Genomic DNA, 17,439 nt, shown 5'->3' on the forward strand with positions numbered 1-17,439 from the left:
GATGTCTTCACCATGTTATTTTGGAGTTAGAGAGGTTTGGGGTCTGAACAAACATCTAAACAAGTGTTGTTACTGCAGTGGTCCTGCTCATTTCCCGTCTCTTCTCCTGACTCCAAGGGGCTTGATCAGCTGTTGGGTCTCTGGGATGTAATCAGAGACCCTCACTCAGTGCTGTTAGAGGTGTCTGTAACCAGTCCTCCTGCTCAGATGGCGAGAGTCCAGACTCAGAAAGCTCTAATGTAGGTAACAACGACACTGGGGTTTACAGCCAAGGTCAGGTACAAGAGAGCAGACTATGTTTGTGGGAGGCCATTAAATGGCTGTCAAGTTCAGACTCAGTGGAAAGCAATGTATGGTGCAAATGGATGTGCCTGTATTTTTCTTTTCTTTCAGGACTGGCTTAAGAGACTGAGTAACTGAAGTCTAAACATACATTGAACCTTGCACATTCCAGCCAGGGCCCTGATCAAAGCTGGGCAGTAGCATTGCTTATGTAGAAACGGGAGGTGGTGCCCTGTGTTGTCATGTTAAAGACTTTTTTCTCTCAGATCAAATTTGGGCAGAGCACTGACACAGGACTCCTTCCCTCCCCACCCTGCCCAGGCCAGCTGGCTCAAGGCTCTGCAGCTTGGCAGATACTTTTTGGCCTGTGTGCGTATCAGTAGCGTCCTCCCTCTCTTGAAATTCTTCTTTTTACTTGAACTGCTATTGAAAGAGCAGAGTTATTTGTGCAGAGGATGGCAAGGAGAACAAGAGGAGGAGGAGGTTGTTAAGTCCACCTTTGAGTGCACATCTAGAGCTGCTCCAAAGAGGGTGGCTGGAATGACAGAAATTACAATAGCGTGCTTGTATCGTGGCACTTCCCTGGGGCTGAGGGCCAGAGTGGTTTTCTGACCCTGAAGTTGCACAGGAGGGAAGAGCCCAGGGTCCCTGTTACGATCTACTGTGGGATGGCTTAATGCCTGTGAGAGGACTGAGATGTGGGTCACGGTGAGGCACTTCATTTTCCCCATGCTTTTGAGGAGTGACACTACCCCATGTCCCCTGAGGCCCAGCAGAGCGTGTCTGGAGTGATTCCTTCTGGGCACAGCAGAGGGCACTCAATGTCCCATGGCAGCACCCTTCGACTTTTGAGTCTCAATAACTGCCAAGTGGATGGAGCCAAAATCGGTAATGCTTTGTGATGCTAGGCCCCAGCTCAGAGGATGTGCATATATTTTTCTAAGCTACACAAATTGACACAGCAAATAGTCCCAGCAGGGAAGGAAAAGGTAAAACACCGTGACCTCATTTCAACAAAAAAACTCATCCATCATGCAGAGAAGTAATTAAAAAGCATGGTGATTAAAAACATGCCAGCAAATATCTTCAAATCCCAAGCCATTCATGCCCAAAATGAGCAGTGCCTGTGCACATTTGGAGGAAAAGTTAGTGCTGAGCATTTTCCTCTTTCAGCCTGTGCAGCCGCAGAGTCTAGAGGCAACAGCCAGCTTGCTTCTTTGGGCTGCCTCTGCACAGATAAAGGGTAATTTCAGGCCTGATTGTTCACAAGTAGGAAAAAGGAGAAGTTCTCTTTCTGTGGATGATAAAAATGATGAAGAGAAATCACAGCGTGCTTGGCTGTATTGGGAATGAAGTTTTTGTTTCCCAGCCTCTCATCCTAGAAATCAACACTTTATAACCAGAACCTCATTCTTGTGAGATTTAGCAACTGCCCTTAGGAAGATGTTCTGTACATTTCCTTTTTTATTCTCCCCTGCTTATGTTTATTCTTTTTCTGTTTCTCTTTCTGCTAAAGATGAAACAATAGATTCATACCTCTTAACTTTTGGGATAGGAAGATGTATATTCAGATTTTGTATTGGATTTGTTTATCACAATAATGGGTTAAATCAAAACAGATGCAAACCTAAACATCCCTATGTTCTAAGAAAGTTTGGTTCCAGATCCAAACATCATATCTAAATTAAATTCTTGTTTCCCTGCTACTAGCCAGAAACCATGGTGAGATAAGTGAGATCATCTGGGGAAGGAAAAGAGGCTCAAATTTACAGGAGAAAAGTTCTCAATGTAACAGAATATCCTCGGCTGCACTGTTGAAGGAGGAGAGAGAGAGCCATTTTACAACTGGCTCGGTATACTAACCTTTTCTTTTTCTTCTCAATGAGTAGACATTTGCTGGAAACAGAATATTGGCATGGGCTGGTGCAACAGACCTACTTTCTCTTCTGTCTGGTCTCTTCTACCAGGAAGATCATTTTCTGATGATATTCTAAGTGCTTTCTCTGTCTTGTGTGCAGTTATTAGCAATGACTGGGTTGTATGAGAACTGTTACGAAGGCCTCGATGTCTCACCGTGAACAAGGTCTCGGGCAATTGTAGAAAATGGATTGTATGACAGGATGCGTGACAAGGCCAAACAAACAGCCAAATGGAATGAGTAGATGGCAGGGGAAATTGAGAATGAATCTACTACATACTTGACCTGTGCGAACTCATTTAATCACGGCTGTGAAAATGCAATTCCAATGTTATTTGTGTTTAAAAGAAAAGAAAGGGAAAGAGAAAAGCCAGTGGCAGAGAAGGAAATGTACCATGCCTCAGACTACAGAAGAAAAGAATATGTCGGTGACACTTGTCTGAGGCCTTGGCGTGTGTACGCCATGGGATGGTACGATTCCCTCTGCCCCTCTAGCTCCCCCAGCACCGTCTCAGGTTCACAATGCATCTCTCCTGGATGAAGGAGTGACAGGAGTGCACCTTCAGCCCTAGTGGCTGTATGTTACTGGTTTTATCTGCATTATATGAACAGTGAGACTGAGACTTAGAGTCACACAGTGGGTCTGATTCTCTTATGACCGTTTTAAAGGGGTATAACTCCATCAACTTCAGGAGAGCTGTTCAGACGTGTGCTTATGTATGAAAGAGGAATTAGACTGAGTGAATCATTGCCAGCACTGAGAATAGAACTGAGGAGTTTGGAGGACCAGGCAAATTATGTGTTGTTGCTTTGCATTGATTTTTAGTTGTATTGGAAAAGATGTGTTTTTGCATTGTAGTGGTCAAAAGCTTGAAAATGTTTTCACTTCCCTTGCACTGCTTCAGCTGGCATCTCTTCTCTCTTTATCTAAATGCAACTTCTTGTTGCACAAGAAACCGCAAGCATGTTGAGGCTCTGCTGTCACAAATAGAACAAAACACAATCAAATCGGTCGGTACAACGCGCAGAGCCCACGCCTCCCCTCGCTCCCAGGATCCCTGGGACAGACGCTGTCTGTTGTTTGTTACCCCAGCTTAGCCTGAGCCGCTTCCCTGGGTCTCCCAAAGTGCGTCTTAAGTTTCTAACGGGGGGCTTGCAGGACCCAGAGACAGACCTTGTGCCTGCTCCGCCAGCTCCAAGTTCTGCATGCCTAGCGCTGACCTTCCCTGCCCTCCGGCCTCTGCCCTTCCCTCCTGACCTTGCTGGATTATTCCTGCTGTGCCTTCTCCCAGAGAAGGCCCCTCAGCTGCAGCTTTGGTGTCGAGGGTGATGGTGAGAGGGAAGGAGAAAATCCCCCCCGTGATGACTTGCTATTGTTGAGGGCAGTAATCAATACCCTGGGCACCAAGCTGAAGTGCTGGAGGGAAAGCGTGTTAACCCTCTGTGTGCTAACATCTCCCAGGCCTCTGCTGTCTGCTCACAACTTATTCAGCTGCCTCATTTGAATGGCAGTACGGAGCTGATTAAAAAAATGGTATCTAGTGAGGTAGGAGGAGGACATTAAACAGAGGAACAGGGACACATCTTGCTGGTAACAGTCTATTCTTGAAAGGAAGCTCCCGGCTACGTTTGTCTGCTTCATCCCTCCTTGCACTTTGTCTTTTCCAGCAAGGAAAGCTCTTCTCCTTCCTTAAGATATGTAATGGTGGCTGTCCTGCCTTATTTTCTAGTTTCAGCCTGGAGAGCAAGGCTGGACATAGGATTCTCACTAGAGTTTATCCCTATGCTGTCCTCGTCTGCTTGAAAAGCTGGCTGCAAATAACGGCAAGACTTGCTTCCCTGGTTACTGCACAGCAGGGCGCAAGCACAGGAGGTGGGGGGGTGGCAGGGGGTGTGTGTTTGTTTGCTTTCCTCTGACCCATGAAGCACTGGTCTGTGCTGAAGGCAGGATACCAGACTCAATGGACATGATCTGGTTTTGCAAATTCTTTCTTCCCTCTCTCTGAGAACCTGAGCTTGTGGCCCCTGCAGCATTTTCAGACTGTGCCAGCGGGGGAGTGAGAAATAGGCCCACCGATTGCATTGGGGCTCTTTTTATGGTCATACTGGTTGGTTATAATGAGAAAATACTCCAAATTCCTAACGAAAAGTCCTTTCTCCATGTCATTATTACTGGGTCAGACAGGCTAAACCAGCACTGAAGTACTGAATGGCACTTGGCTAACGGCTCAAGTAGGAGTGCCAGGGTGGGAGGTGGGGACTCTTGAATCCTCAGCCTACCTTTGTTCTTTGACATTTTGTAAAAACCTGAAAATCACTTAACTTTCTTATGTCCAGGCATAAAAGAGGATCAGTAATACACTCCCAAATGTTGTTTGAAAGCTCAACTAGTTAATGTGAGTGGAAAGATCCGTGGATGAAAGATACTAAAATGCACAAAATGATAAGACTATCTCAGACTTGATTTCTGGGTAGAGGTGCTTTCAGGTGCAAGAGCAGGTACCTTAAAAATGTGCTTTGCTTTTTGGATTCTGGTTCCTCATCTTTTGCAGAAATTTAGCATACGTTCCAGACAGTAGGTTGGATCCAAAACTGACAGAGGCTTCAAATTCAAGGTGCCTTGCCTTGTCACTGAGGGATTAGCAGTGAGGTGTTTGACTGGACGTGGCAGCAAGCAATGCAAGTCCTCTCACCTCTTATCATTGCACTTTGGAGTGAGGAAAAAGGAATTTGAAATCACTTATTCTGAGGTCTGGGATTTCTTAGCTATCTGAAAAGCAGCATCAAGTTCTATCTCATGCAAGAGCAGAAGGATCTTTGAGAAATGAGCTGGTACTGTTTGGGAAGCTTAATGTCCCATGCAGCAGCCTGAAAGAACAGAACTTGAATTGCATTAGGACTGCTGCATGTGGATTTGCTGATTCCTTCACTGTCAGGTATGTTAAGTATCAGACTGAGCAAACACCATTCACGGGCAGAGTAAGCAGAGCACCCACTTTGGAACTGCTGGCTTCCTTGTTTGCTTGATTATGGCATAATTGGTCCAAAACAAGAAGAGGAGACAGATTTATTCATCTTTTGCTGAGGCATTCATTTTTCCTCCCCCAGAGCTAAGGAAGGCATGAGTCTATCATTCTTCACATATGCAGTAAGAGACTTACTAGGTGAAACCATTTCAGAAAAGAATAGAAGAAGCAACACACCACACCCACATTTTTTCAGAATCACTAAAGCGTCATGGGGATGAAGAGAAATAACTATTGGTTTTTATTTTCATGGGTAAGACTGGGAACGGGGTTTCAAGCACCAGGAGGCTGGGTCTGTTCTATGCCTACATTGACGTGCTGTGACCATTGGTGAATGATTTTATTCATTAATGTTTGCAAAATGTTTTTAAGAATCTTGCATAGACAGCAGCTTTCTTACTGTTGTTCGCCATTAGTCCTTAGGCAGTTTTGATAGTGGCCCTCTAGCAGCCAGTGTTAAATGCCTTAAATGCTCTCTAATTTGCCCATTGATCATCTCTATTAACCATGCTGCATTCTGAATACACATATCAGAATACTTAATCCAAGCTCTTCCTTGTTTTCTGGTTTGATGTCATTCTTCTGTGTTTGTCACATATGGTGACAAATCTGTGGTCACAGATTCCTGAATAGATCATAGCTGTGTCAAGAAGGGGCAGAAGGTTCTTGCTTTAAACAAAAAAAGTCAAATGGAGAAGGAAAACAAAAGCAAGAATTTAGCACCCTGTGTTTTTACGTTTAAAGCTGTGTTTTAAACCAAGTCCCGCTGCTAACCAGCAACTAACATGAAACCACATGAGACTAACAAGTCTCATGTAAAGAAGCTGGCCTGAACTGGTGGTAAAAGTCAAGTACTGAGAAAGGGAATTCCAAGTTTTCTTCTTAGCTAGGGCTCATACCTACTTTATGGCCTTTTCTTTGCAGTGGGGAGAATGTATCAAGGAAAGTCTTATTGGTGGATTGTAAAGTGTAATGAATTAGTACTTAGAAAGATTTTAATATTTTCCAGCTGTAAAAACCAGTCTATATTCAATGGTTAACAGAGTGATGACTGAGGCATGCTCCAATGGAGACATCCTGTCAGGCCCTCAGACTCTCTGAACTGGAAAGATTTATCTTGGATTATGTCTATGTTGACTTCTCTTTGCTTCTTTCTCAGGGCCTTTTTTCCTTCTTAATTGTGATTTAGATCACTGCTTTAGCTCATGGGACCTCTGAGAAGCATGTTTTCTGCTTTCTTGGGAGATCATTGCTAAATTTCTTACAGAATTGATTTGGTCGATATGAAATCGATGGGACAATTAAAGGGCTCATTCTCAGGATGGGTACGCTAAGGCTGCAATGGGGGCAGTATTTAAGAGCAGAATGAAGAATAGGACAAGAAGTCTGGAGACCCAAGATTTCTGTATATCCTATATTAACAGTCTCTATGTCCTGTTTTATGGAGACAACCTTAGATTCCTCACCTGTGTATTTCCCATTTCCCTTCTTATTTTCATTGGTGTCTCAAAACACCATTTTCCCATACAGAGTGCTTTTCTTTATTCTTTCTCAAATATTTTAGAAAAAATTATTAGGCACATAGTAGTCCATATAGTAAGTAAATGTGATTTAACAATGAGATCTTTCGCAGGAGGGAAGATTGAGGTGCAGAGTATTAAACAATATACTTAGTTTATGATTTTCAAAACAATTTAAAACTTCTAAGTATTCTTTCCTTGTCAGCCTGTATTTTATGCTTTAATATCAGAGAAATTTCTTTGAGCTTTCTTTAAAAGAAAAACATTAACTGTGTGATTGTGGGCAAGGAGCAGATAATGAACATAGTCATGTTAGAGGAAATCCTTGGGAATTCCAGATACTCATCATTATCTCTAGATGGCCTGAAGACCATGGTTTATACTGCAGTATTTCCATTGGTTCTTGAAATAGTTTTGAGACATTTCCACATGTTTTGATTTGAAAAGATGCTGCTAAAGGTTGAAGGCCAGACCACCACTATAAAGGTATGAAAATCTCATGGGAAATAATTCCTACCTCTCTTTCTTTTGGTGCTTATGTGGCCCCTATCAACACAGTATCTAAGCATCTCCTATGTATTTAAAAATAGAAATAACAATAACAATCCCTCTGTCTCTCTCTTCCTTCCCAGCCTATAAGCAAAATAGCTTGATTCATTCAAAGGATTTTTGTCCTGTGGGTTCTAAACATTTAGCCGTGGTTTTGCAAGTTTATCTACTGTTCCATTACTCCATTGGGGGGGAGGGGGGAGAGGGAAGATGCCATTTCCATTATTTCTGTAGAAATCTCAAAGCCACAGTGTTATGTGCTCCCTCTACTGATTCCCATCCAGAGTTTAACCAACACTATTCCCAGAGCTGCACATTCGTTACTTTACTGAAGCGCAGACCAGGGATGTTTTGGCTGGTGTAGGCGTTGTGTAAGCCATTTATGATGCTAAAGGAAAATTGCTGCATAGGTTAGTTTCAGCTCCATTCACAGCATGGGTGTGCGGAGTTAATATTTGCCAGGAGAACATGATTGAGAAATCATTATAGTCCCTTATTAAGAGGCTGTGAACTTGACAGAGTAACATTATGTTAAGCAAGGGTCATTTTTCTCTGTTTTGTCTGTCTTGGCCCTCATCACCTTGATATAAAGCACACTGTTTTAATAATCAGCTTGACTTCGCATTCAAACTTCTGCCTTCTCCTTTGGGATAATAGAGTGTATACAGCTCCATGTTTTCCATATTAATTATTGGTTAGAAAGCACTGTAAAGGAATGCAAAGGAGTTTTTTTGAAGACACTGAAATTTGTGGCCGCTGTTGTCCCTTTTCCTGAGGGAGTTCTGAAGGTTAATCCCTTTCACTTGTCAGATTTCTTATATTCATCTCCCTGAAATGATCTGAAGGCCTTAAACTGAACCAGGTAATCTGTGGAGTCAGTTGAGCTGTGGAGAGTGACTTGTTATTTGATAAGCAAGGTGTTGCATGGAAGGTTAGCTGAAGCCTCCTCAGATCTTCCCAGGTGCAGTGATTACAGAAGTAAAGCTTGAGGTCATAAAGATGCAGCTCACGCTGTGTCCAGGTCCTCACTTGGACGCTCATGTATCCTTGGCCTCAGACAGCAGAATGGAGCCATGTTCCTTAAGAACCACAGCCTAGATCGGCTATTTTGGCTGTCATAGTTGTTTGCATAACCTACGTTAGGGATAAACGCAGAGAGACCTTGAAGTTTTGTGGCATTGTGACAAGAGTCTATTTTTTCAATGCAGCATGGTAATGGCTAGCTTGTCTAAAATTTCCCCTCTTCTGCCAGCATCACCTTTGTCTTTCTTGTGTTCAACTAAGCAGCAGGTTCTTTCTCCAACTCGTATTTGAGCTGAGGAATCCGGATGGCTGGGAAATAGTGCTAACAGTTTGTGAAGTGGAGGCAGTGTATAGTTAGGTGTCATAAATGCTCTCCTGGCATCCAAGGGTGCTGTGTCTCACACATCTATACATGTCTAATGATATGGGGAAGATAACTGATCCACGTGGGCCTCTGCGACTGCAGAAGTGTTTCTGTGTATCGTGACCCTTTGGGATTGACTCAAGAGAAGGAATGTGAGACAAATCTAGGTCTTTTATGTTGACCTAGAGCAGATTGTTCAGCTGAGACAGCAGCATTTCATGATCAGAAGAGCTAAAGGCTGCTGAGAAGTCCTATAATCTGAGTACTATATTGTGCCCCTTTCCTCATGGTATTGATATAAATTTCCATAATAGAAAATATTTCTCTTTCAGAACTGTAACATTATTTCTGAGTTACACAATGCAGCAGTAGAAAAAAGCAATTAAAAATAGTACACAGTTCCAAAAGCAGGGCACAGATACTTGTCTGAATGTATCATCTACAGTATATTTTATGAAACATCTAACTTTTTGGTATGAACCTTATGGTGCTACCAGTTCCTTTATATCATTTAAAATGTGACATTCTGTTCTGCTGTCTGAAGAAGGATCTCCCAGCTGGTAATAGTTTTAATGAGCTATCAGTGTTTAGATGGAAACTTTGAAAAGTGCTTTTTTTTTTTGTAAGATAGTTCTGCCAATATATCAATTTTTTTCTGTCATTCTTTACTGAAAATGGCCGTAGTTTGGAAACAGAACATCTGCCTCTTTTTGTCTGTACCTCTTGGTTAACCTGCTTCAAGTATCTAATCATCCAGTTTCTGGTTTGGGGGATGATTCTTGTTCTTGTTTGCAAACTCCAGCATGTGCAAATATTCCAGCGAGAGTCTGCCTGCTCATATGAACAAAAATATCTGACTACTCATATCTCTGGTCTCTTAAATCTCCATTATGCACTCCCGCCATTTTGGGACCTATTTCAATATCAGTCTCCCTACAGTAAGAACATCTGAGAGACTTACAGAGGTGTAGGTCAGTGGCTTTATTTGTCTTTATTCTGGCCCACTCCTCACTGATCTTGCTCCAGTTCTCTTTGCCCATATGCACTCCTGTCTACTATTGCAATAACCTTCCCCTTCCTCCACCTGCCTTTCTCTCTGTCCATCTGATTCCAGATGCAGCCCCAAAGACTACTCTACCTACGAAGACAGCTCTGCTTGGTCAAGTACTCTGAGTGCAGGAGAAGGAACCCAGAGCGCCTGCATTCTAACCCTGCCTCTGACACAGAGATGTTGAGAAGATGCTTTAACTTTCGTCTCCAGACTGTTTTGCTGAGTGGCTAAGCAGGAAAATAGTTCCTAGTTAAATGCTTTGCAAAAGTTCGGTGGGCTTAATTAGATATTGGCCTATGAGTTAGCAACATTAAAAGTACAAGCAGCAGTATCAGTGCTGAGGATTTTAACCACAGTCATCTGTTTCAGTGTCTCTCTAATTCTTTTAACTTAATTAACAGAAATTAATCTTTTAACTTGATAAGTTAATAGTTTTACAGATTAGAGTCTGTGAAAGACACCATAGCAGATCTCCCCCAAAATGTAGTTGTATCTCATTGTAATTATGGATAAGAAATTTACTTCATGCATTAGTAAAAGAGGAAAGTCAGAATACCTTGCCTTTCTCAACTACTTGGCATTAAAGTATCCAAAAACCTACAGCTTCAGGCTGTGGTTCTGCACTGAGTCTGTAGACTTCACTTTATACAAATGAGTGGTCATTCTGCCTGAATCAATAAAGCATTACCTAGTTGTAGAAAGCACTTTCTAGCTATAGATCTCAAAAGAACTTCACAAAGAAGGGCACAAGTACTATTATCCTCATTTTAGAGTTGAAATTGCGTAATACAGCAAATGGTAGAAAGTGATATTAACCAGCAGGGGTTTTCTGGCTCCCTTCTCCCCACTCTGACAAATGGGGGCTGTAATAGTGATCTCTGCACCCTTCAATTTAAAATATGGAAAGAGGGCGATAATGATCCTTTAAATAAAGCCTATTTATCATTGCTGCTTAAATCAAGGGAAATGCAGAAAAACAGCAGCGTGACTGAAGATCCAGTCAGTTTTGTATTCCATGTTTAATTAGGTCTGTTGCTTCTGCAACATAGGTAAAAGTATTTTTAATATCTAAGTCCAAATCCAGATCCAAATCCAGTGTCGCCGACTGCACATGCGCATCTTTTCATGACAGTGAAGCTGCATGCAAGTATGAGATGGCAGAGATGATACCACTTTGTGTCTCTTCAAGATTTATAAATGGTGCAGGAGCGAAAGGGTTAAGAAAAACCCTCTCCATATACCTGGTATATAAAACTGTCATGTAATCAAATGAGAGGAATGTACTCCACTGTGTACATTAGCAAACACTCCATGCAAGCTGGCTGGCTGAGGCTCAGGGTTTTCAGTGCTGCCTTGCACTACAAAGCCCTCCTTTGTTCTCTCAGCTCTGTTTTAAATATCTGATGACTATTCCACACCATGTCAGTGCCAAATCCCCAGCTTCACTGCAAACTCTGTACAACAGCACATTGTGGGCTGATCGGATGGGGATGGGCTGGTGGAGTGTGGGTATCACCCCTTTCTTTGCTTCTCAGGCAGGTCCTCTCACTAACTCTGCCATCTCCCTGTAATTTCTGTAGCTCCTTGTGCAGCCACCTGGATAGATTTCAAAGCCACAAGGAATAACTTCCGAGTGCAGAAACTGAACTTGGATCCTGACATGGCAACTGCACTCTGCAAGTGTGCATCAGTATGGGTGTAGCCTTGGTTCAGCCGAGGAAGGGCAAATGAATCAAAGAGTGTTCTTGCAACAGCTATTTTTGTTGAAACTTGTTGCACCTATACCATTGTTGGCTGGATCTTGCATGAGCTTGCTAGCTAAGTGGGATCGGGCTTTGAAAAAATCAGATGAAAGATTTCCTATGAACACACAGGAGGGCAGGAAGTGATGCCGATGACTCAGGAGACGGTAATGTTCCTTTTTGCTTTGGAATTGAAGTGCTTCTCTGGAAAGATATTAACAGAGCAATACAGAATTGCTCCTCTATCAGACGAGATGTTAAACTACAGTCTCCTCTGCTCATACTCATTAAGGATCCCAGTGAGCATTTGCTTTTTCGTATGACTTCTAATTATATTTTCATTAGGAAGGTGATGTTCTAGCTTTCCATACAAGACACTTGGTGTTGCCGTAACAGCTACATTGATCCTGCATTCCACACAAAAGATGGTTTTGGAATCCAGGAACAAAGGGTGTCTCATGTACGTGAAGAGGTACAGTAAGAACATGGTATCTTCTTTTTGGTCCTAGAACTACTGACTCTCTTCATGAAGAGTAGTTGTATTTTTCTGGATAAACATAGAGTTAATGTTGTTTCCTGCAATGTTTCAAGATTCTTGTGCATAGAGACTGGGGTAGGAAATAAACAATAAGCTTTCTGAGTTAAGGAAAGATTTTATACATTCTTATTTCAGTGGTGCTGCCCACTTTTGGTGATTAACTTGAAAAGAACCTAAGCTGCTCAGTTTCCCATTCTGTTTCTTGTTTCCCTTTCTGAAGCTCCCTGGCACCCAGCACTGGTGTGCTGGAAACTCAGCCATGCAGTAGGTGGTTGCAGTGCCTTCTAAAATAAACAAACCTGGTTCCATTCAAATTTCTTCATTTTACATGAAAATATTTCTTGGTAGACTCAGTAAGAAACCCTTTTAAAAGGGTTTTTAAAAGGTAAAACCTATTTATTAAGGGCCACTTGAAGGTGAATTGTAATGCTTTTGCTTAATTGTTAAATAAAATCCATGAAAGCTAAAATCATTGAATGCAAGGTTTACAGCACTGTAGAAGCTTGTGCAAGGCCATATTCTCCACTAAAGCTCTTTGGCTTCAATAATCCCATTCAGTGCACACTCTGTATAATTGATTGTGTATCAGAGGCCTAGAAGGGACTCGCAAGGGCTGCTTAGGCTCTGCAAGTGCAGTCACTTGTGTGACTGAGCACTTTACAAATAGTAGTGAATTTATCTGTGGTGAAGTATCAATACATAGTGAGGAGGTGTTATTATCATTTCACTCAGAAAGGATATAGTGAAAGAGTTGAAGGGACTCTTCACAGTATATAGAAGTCTGTACCAGAGTCAGGAATTGAATCCACGTCATGCATTCCAGTCCAATGCCTTATTCGTTAAACCATGGGTTCTCATTTTGAATTTTTGTAGTACCACTCATCACATGTGGAGTCCCAGACAAGTTCACAAATGAGGCCCTGTGCCATTAGGCAGAGAATAGTGATCAGCTGGTGAGTGCCTCACTTCTTAACACTGTGGCAGGGTTGATGAACAGTGTGCCGGCCCATGATATAAAAAAAGAAAACACCATGGGACATTTTTAATGTTCCCTCAGAGTTGGACAGAAACCAGATTGATGGTTACTGTTTTCCCAAAGGTGAGTTGGTTAGCCTTTTCATGATGCCTTTAAGAGATTCCTGCTTCTCTCCCTGCCCCAGCCCTGTCACCCAGCAGAGATGCCCCTGTGGCAGAGTGTGGCCATCCAGCTGGTCACTTCACCACAGGTGAATGAGCAGGAGCTCCAAAAATGACCATCGCTAGAGAAATCCTTTCCTACTGGCACCACATTCTTTTTTTTTTTTTAGGATTTTCCAGACCTTTTCCTCCCTCTTTTCCACATCTTTGCACATCACTAGCTGCCCCCTCTCACCTTCCTGATTCAAAGCCCTTGCATATACCCAATGTCCACTTTTGTGTAGCTGTTTGTGTAGTGTGCTCTAGCAGAAGAGAGGCACCCACTGCTGGCAGGGAGGTAAGATCTCTCATGTACTGCCTTCCCCCCCCACCCCCAAGTCCATTATCAGTGTCTTTACATGACAGTTTTGACCGTTTTAGCACAGCAAGACAGAGTCTCACTCTTCCAGGTGTATCATTCACCGGAAGAGTATAGCTTTGGGTTACTCCCTGGGATTCCAGAATATCAGGTTTTTGAGAGACAAAGCTAAGACCTCTACCTGATGTTACAGGCAGAGTGCCTGGGTTCTGTCATGTAGGCTGGCCGGAAAAAAGGGTAAGGTCAGACCGGGAAGGACTCAGGAAATGCTCCAGCTGTAAAATGCTCCAAATGTAGAATTACTTGTTTCTCATAAGAAGCAAGTTGTTCTCGGGGAGGACTACAACTGGCATGAACCAAGGGAATCTACAAGGATCTGCTCCAAGAAGAAGCAGTTAGACTAAGTAAAAAGAAGGCTGTGTGTGGAAGAGCTAACTATATATTGTTAGGCATGGCAGAAGTAAGCTGTTTTCCTGGCAGTCATTGTTTGGTGGAGCTGAAAGAACAAGCCACGTATCATGCCATTACGTTGAGGTGGGACTTTGGGAGAAATTAAACAGGTTTGTTCACTCTCAAAATGCTACAGGTGCTTAACTCAAGAGCAGGGATTTCTACAATGCATGCAGAGCCAGAGCAACTGGGAAGGTTGAGATTCTTGATTCAAGGTCATTCAAGCCGCGCAAGGAGTGATCACTTGAAACAGAATGGAGTCCTGAACTGTTCAGTTCTCTTTTTACTGCTAGTGGTGACTCTGCACTCCTAAGTCCCACATCATGTGCAGGTTGCCTGTCGTGTGGGTTAGGTTCCCTTCTGGTTCTACTGTGGCTGCAAACAGCTTCTTGCTGCTGTTTGCTATGAGATGTAATCCTCATGTAATATATCTGTCCAGCTTCTGCTGGGGTGCTCATCTACTGTCATCTGCCTCACTCCAAACCAGAACCTCCCTCTTTGCTTTCAGTCTCTGTAGCCTTCCTCACCACGCATAGCATGGGCACTGCCAGCCTCTCTTTTACGCTTTCTCCAAACACCAGCTGAGTGCAGATCTATTATAAACTGGCAAATTTGAATTGTGGATTAGAAGAAGAACAAATGTAACAAAAATTCCCAATATTTCTGTGCATCGGAAGGGCACCTTAGTGCAATCCCAACAGAGATCAAGTTGATCACTGAAGAAAAATTATTTGGACACTACATGGTAGGAAGATCCCTACGTTCTTTCTAGTGTAAAATATGTGCTTGCTATTACGTAGAGGGTGTTGGGGAGGCGTATTGTGTGAAGATTTATTTTCTCTGTGAGTATCACCATACTGCCCTGAGGAAGAAAAAGATTTCAAGTGGCCTTTCTCCACTTTGTTGGCAAGTAGCCACTGTATCTCCCAGGATAAGAGGAGTGCCTGATACACTGAGCAGATGAGCCTTGAAGGACGTGAGGAAAACTACCAAATCGGGATCAATAGCGTACTTCTTTTTCTATGTAGCATGTAAACATTTGACCTGATAAATACTACAACTTCCTCATCTGCCTCTTCCTTTTTGCTCGTCTTTAAAGAACATCTGAAATCCCATACCTGTACTTTTAAATAACACTGACTTGAATGACTGATTTTGATTACACTGGTTTGGATGAGACTTGCAGCATTAAGAGGACCTACCAAGGTTAAGAGTGACTGAGAGTTTCAAACTGAGTAGCCAAGGATAAACTCATGTGGTTGGATGCTCATGCTTATTGTGAAATCCATCTGTGTATGTTTGCTTGGGAAGTACTGTGTGTTTGCTTGGGAAATCAAAGGGAATGTTAGGTGTAGCAATATCAGGTGGAAGTTTTCTGTTGAATCCATTTACATTTGGCTGAAATAATACATTGAATTAGATTACCTACTCCAGTCAGAAGAAATAGAGTTTTACCTATGGGAAGCTACCAGTGACATGCAAGTACAGAGTTCACCAGGCTGTGCAGATGGGGCTTCAGCTAGCTGAGTATTCTTGATGTGTTTTTAGTGTTTTGAAGGGCTCCCGCAGAATGTTGCCTCCACTAGCAATCTCTGTTTAAATGTTGTGCCCTACGAGATGTGCATATTCACGAAAAGCAGGCAGTGGGGGAATGTATTCATATTTTTACATTTTACTTTATTCATATTTTTACATTTTACTTTAAACAAGAAGTAGGCAGCATCAGTTGACAAACAAATCTGTATAAAGCTTCTCTTTTCTAGAGGAGCTAATGCTTTGTTCCTGAAACATCTTCTAAGCGTATATTGCTCATGAAGTGCTGAGTCAAACACCAGCCGTCTGTAAGAACAGCGGAGCTGAAGGTCAAGGAACAGACTCTGCAGGTGTCTTCCCCCAGGGAACTTTTCATACCTGCTGTTTGGTACAACCTAACGTATTATGTAAGAGGTGTGCTCTTCTGAAGAATGTTAATGATCCTCCAGGATCATATCATGCTGGCAGGGATGATTTAGAAGGATTCAGAGTGCATGTGAGTGGCAAAAGGCAACCTTCATCTACTGCCATATGTAGGTGTCTGATCCTTTGCCAGAATATCAGTGATGTAACTGCTCTCCAGTATTAATGGATAAGTCAGCAAGGGATATATATTTTCTTTTTCCTTTTGTCTCCATTTTTAAGTAGATTTGATGCTGATGAACAGCACTTGATTGACAGCCCTGGAGATTGCACTCTTCTGTTCCCAAAACAAGAGTAAAAACAGTGTGAATGCAGACTGTGCTGACATGCCTTTTGAGAAGGGTGGTTAAGGGTTGCTCTTCTGTCACAGGCAACAACAGGAAGGAGGGAAAGACTGTGCTCTTGTATTTGGCAGAGGGACAGCACCCCAACCTTTGACAAATTGATTACACTTACAAGAAAAGGTACATAAGATGGCTCTGTGGCATTTTTTTTAATCTCTCACTAATGCTGAAGAATCGAAACGTACAGTAAGTTCAGCCTGATGTTAGCATAAAGTGTTTCAGGCACGTGAACATTCCTGGTATTAAAAGAGTAGCTGCAGTCTGTTGGGACTGTAGGGACAAATTTGTCATAGGGGAGTTCTCCTGAACTCCATGGAGTTTCAACTGGGACTAATTTTGTCTTTGCCTTCGAGTCAGCTCTTACAGTCACACAGTATCTTTCTATTCTATGTATAGAAGACTTTTTGCTCTGAAACAGATCCTTCAGGATCTGTCAGTGAGTGTTTCTAACATCTACTTTACCTGTTCCTGGTATGAGCAGAGGACTATGCTGCTGGCAGCTCAGTACGTCCCATACACAGCATTATTTTTGACATTCTTTCTTTCATCATCCCTGGAGTAGTATCATACAGAACCTGGTTTTCTGGAGTAGAGGGGTAATGCTGACCTTCTGACACAGTAACCCACCCCACAGTTGCAATGCAGCGTATAAAAGGGTGCCATGGATGGCCCCGGAGTGAACACACGGCATTAATTCACTGGAGGAGTTCTGCTGACATCCTGAACCGTGAGAGCGCAGCTGGGTGGTTTGAGAGCAGCAGTCAGGTTCCAAGAGGGAAGTCAGGCTTTCATTATTCACACTACAGTCACCTATTGCTTTGCTTCTTGTTTTTCTCAAGATAATTTAGTCGTGTCTGGTGGGCAGGAAAGTGAAAGACTGGGAGTGCCGGCTCTAGGCAGCCACAGCACTCCCAGGTATTCTGCAAATTTCCTCCTTGCAGCTCTGTTGCTGCTGTCTCACACCAAAACTGCAGCTCCTGCCTGCTTACTCGCACCTGGATCTCCCAGCCGGAGCACCTCCAGCCTGGCCTGCACACGTTCTGCTAATTTTAGTGTGTAATCCCACACAACTCTGCCAAATCACCTCAAGTTTAATCAAGAACAGCCAGGCCAGGATCTGTCTTAAAATGAAACAGCAAATACAGCTTAATGACACAATGTTCTGTTGCGATTTTATGAGA

At 42.8% G+C, this 17,439-nt stretch overlaps 1 protein-coding gene and 1 long non-coding RNA gene across 15 annotated transcripts in view; one reads left to right on the forward strand and one right to left on the reverse strand.

The window, feature by feature from the left end:
• RAD51B (RAD51 paralog B) overlaps nucleotides 1-17,439 on the forward strand; it is a 411,492-nt gene that overhangs the window by 348,824 nt on the left and 45,229 nt on the right. For 2 of the 14 annotated variants that reach the window (XR_010389391.1, XR_010389390.1), the window contains one exon: nucleotides 9,797-11,642. The exons of the other annotated variants lie outside the window; for them this stretch is intronic. The gene's annotated coding sequence lies outside the window, so the exon portion shown is untranslated. The remainder of the gene's footprint in view (nucleotides 1-9,796; nucleotides 11,643-17,439) is intronic. 14 annotated transcript variants of the gene reach the window in all.
• The window catches only part of LOC135328483 (uncharacterized), a 35,704-nt gene that overhangs the window by 4,578 nt on the left and 13,687 nt on the right, over nucleotides 1-17,439 (reverse strand). The window lies entirely within an intron of this gene.

The sequence above is a fragment of the Dromaius novaehollandiae genome, chromosome 5 (genome assembly GCF_036370855.1).
Source record: "Dromaius novaehollandiae isolate bDroNov1 chromosome 5, bDroNov1.hap1, whole genome shotgun sequence".
Taxonomy (NCBI): domain Eukaryota; kingdom Metazoa; phylum Chordata; class Aves; order Casuariiformes; family Dromaiidae; genus Dromaius; species Dromaius novaehollandiae.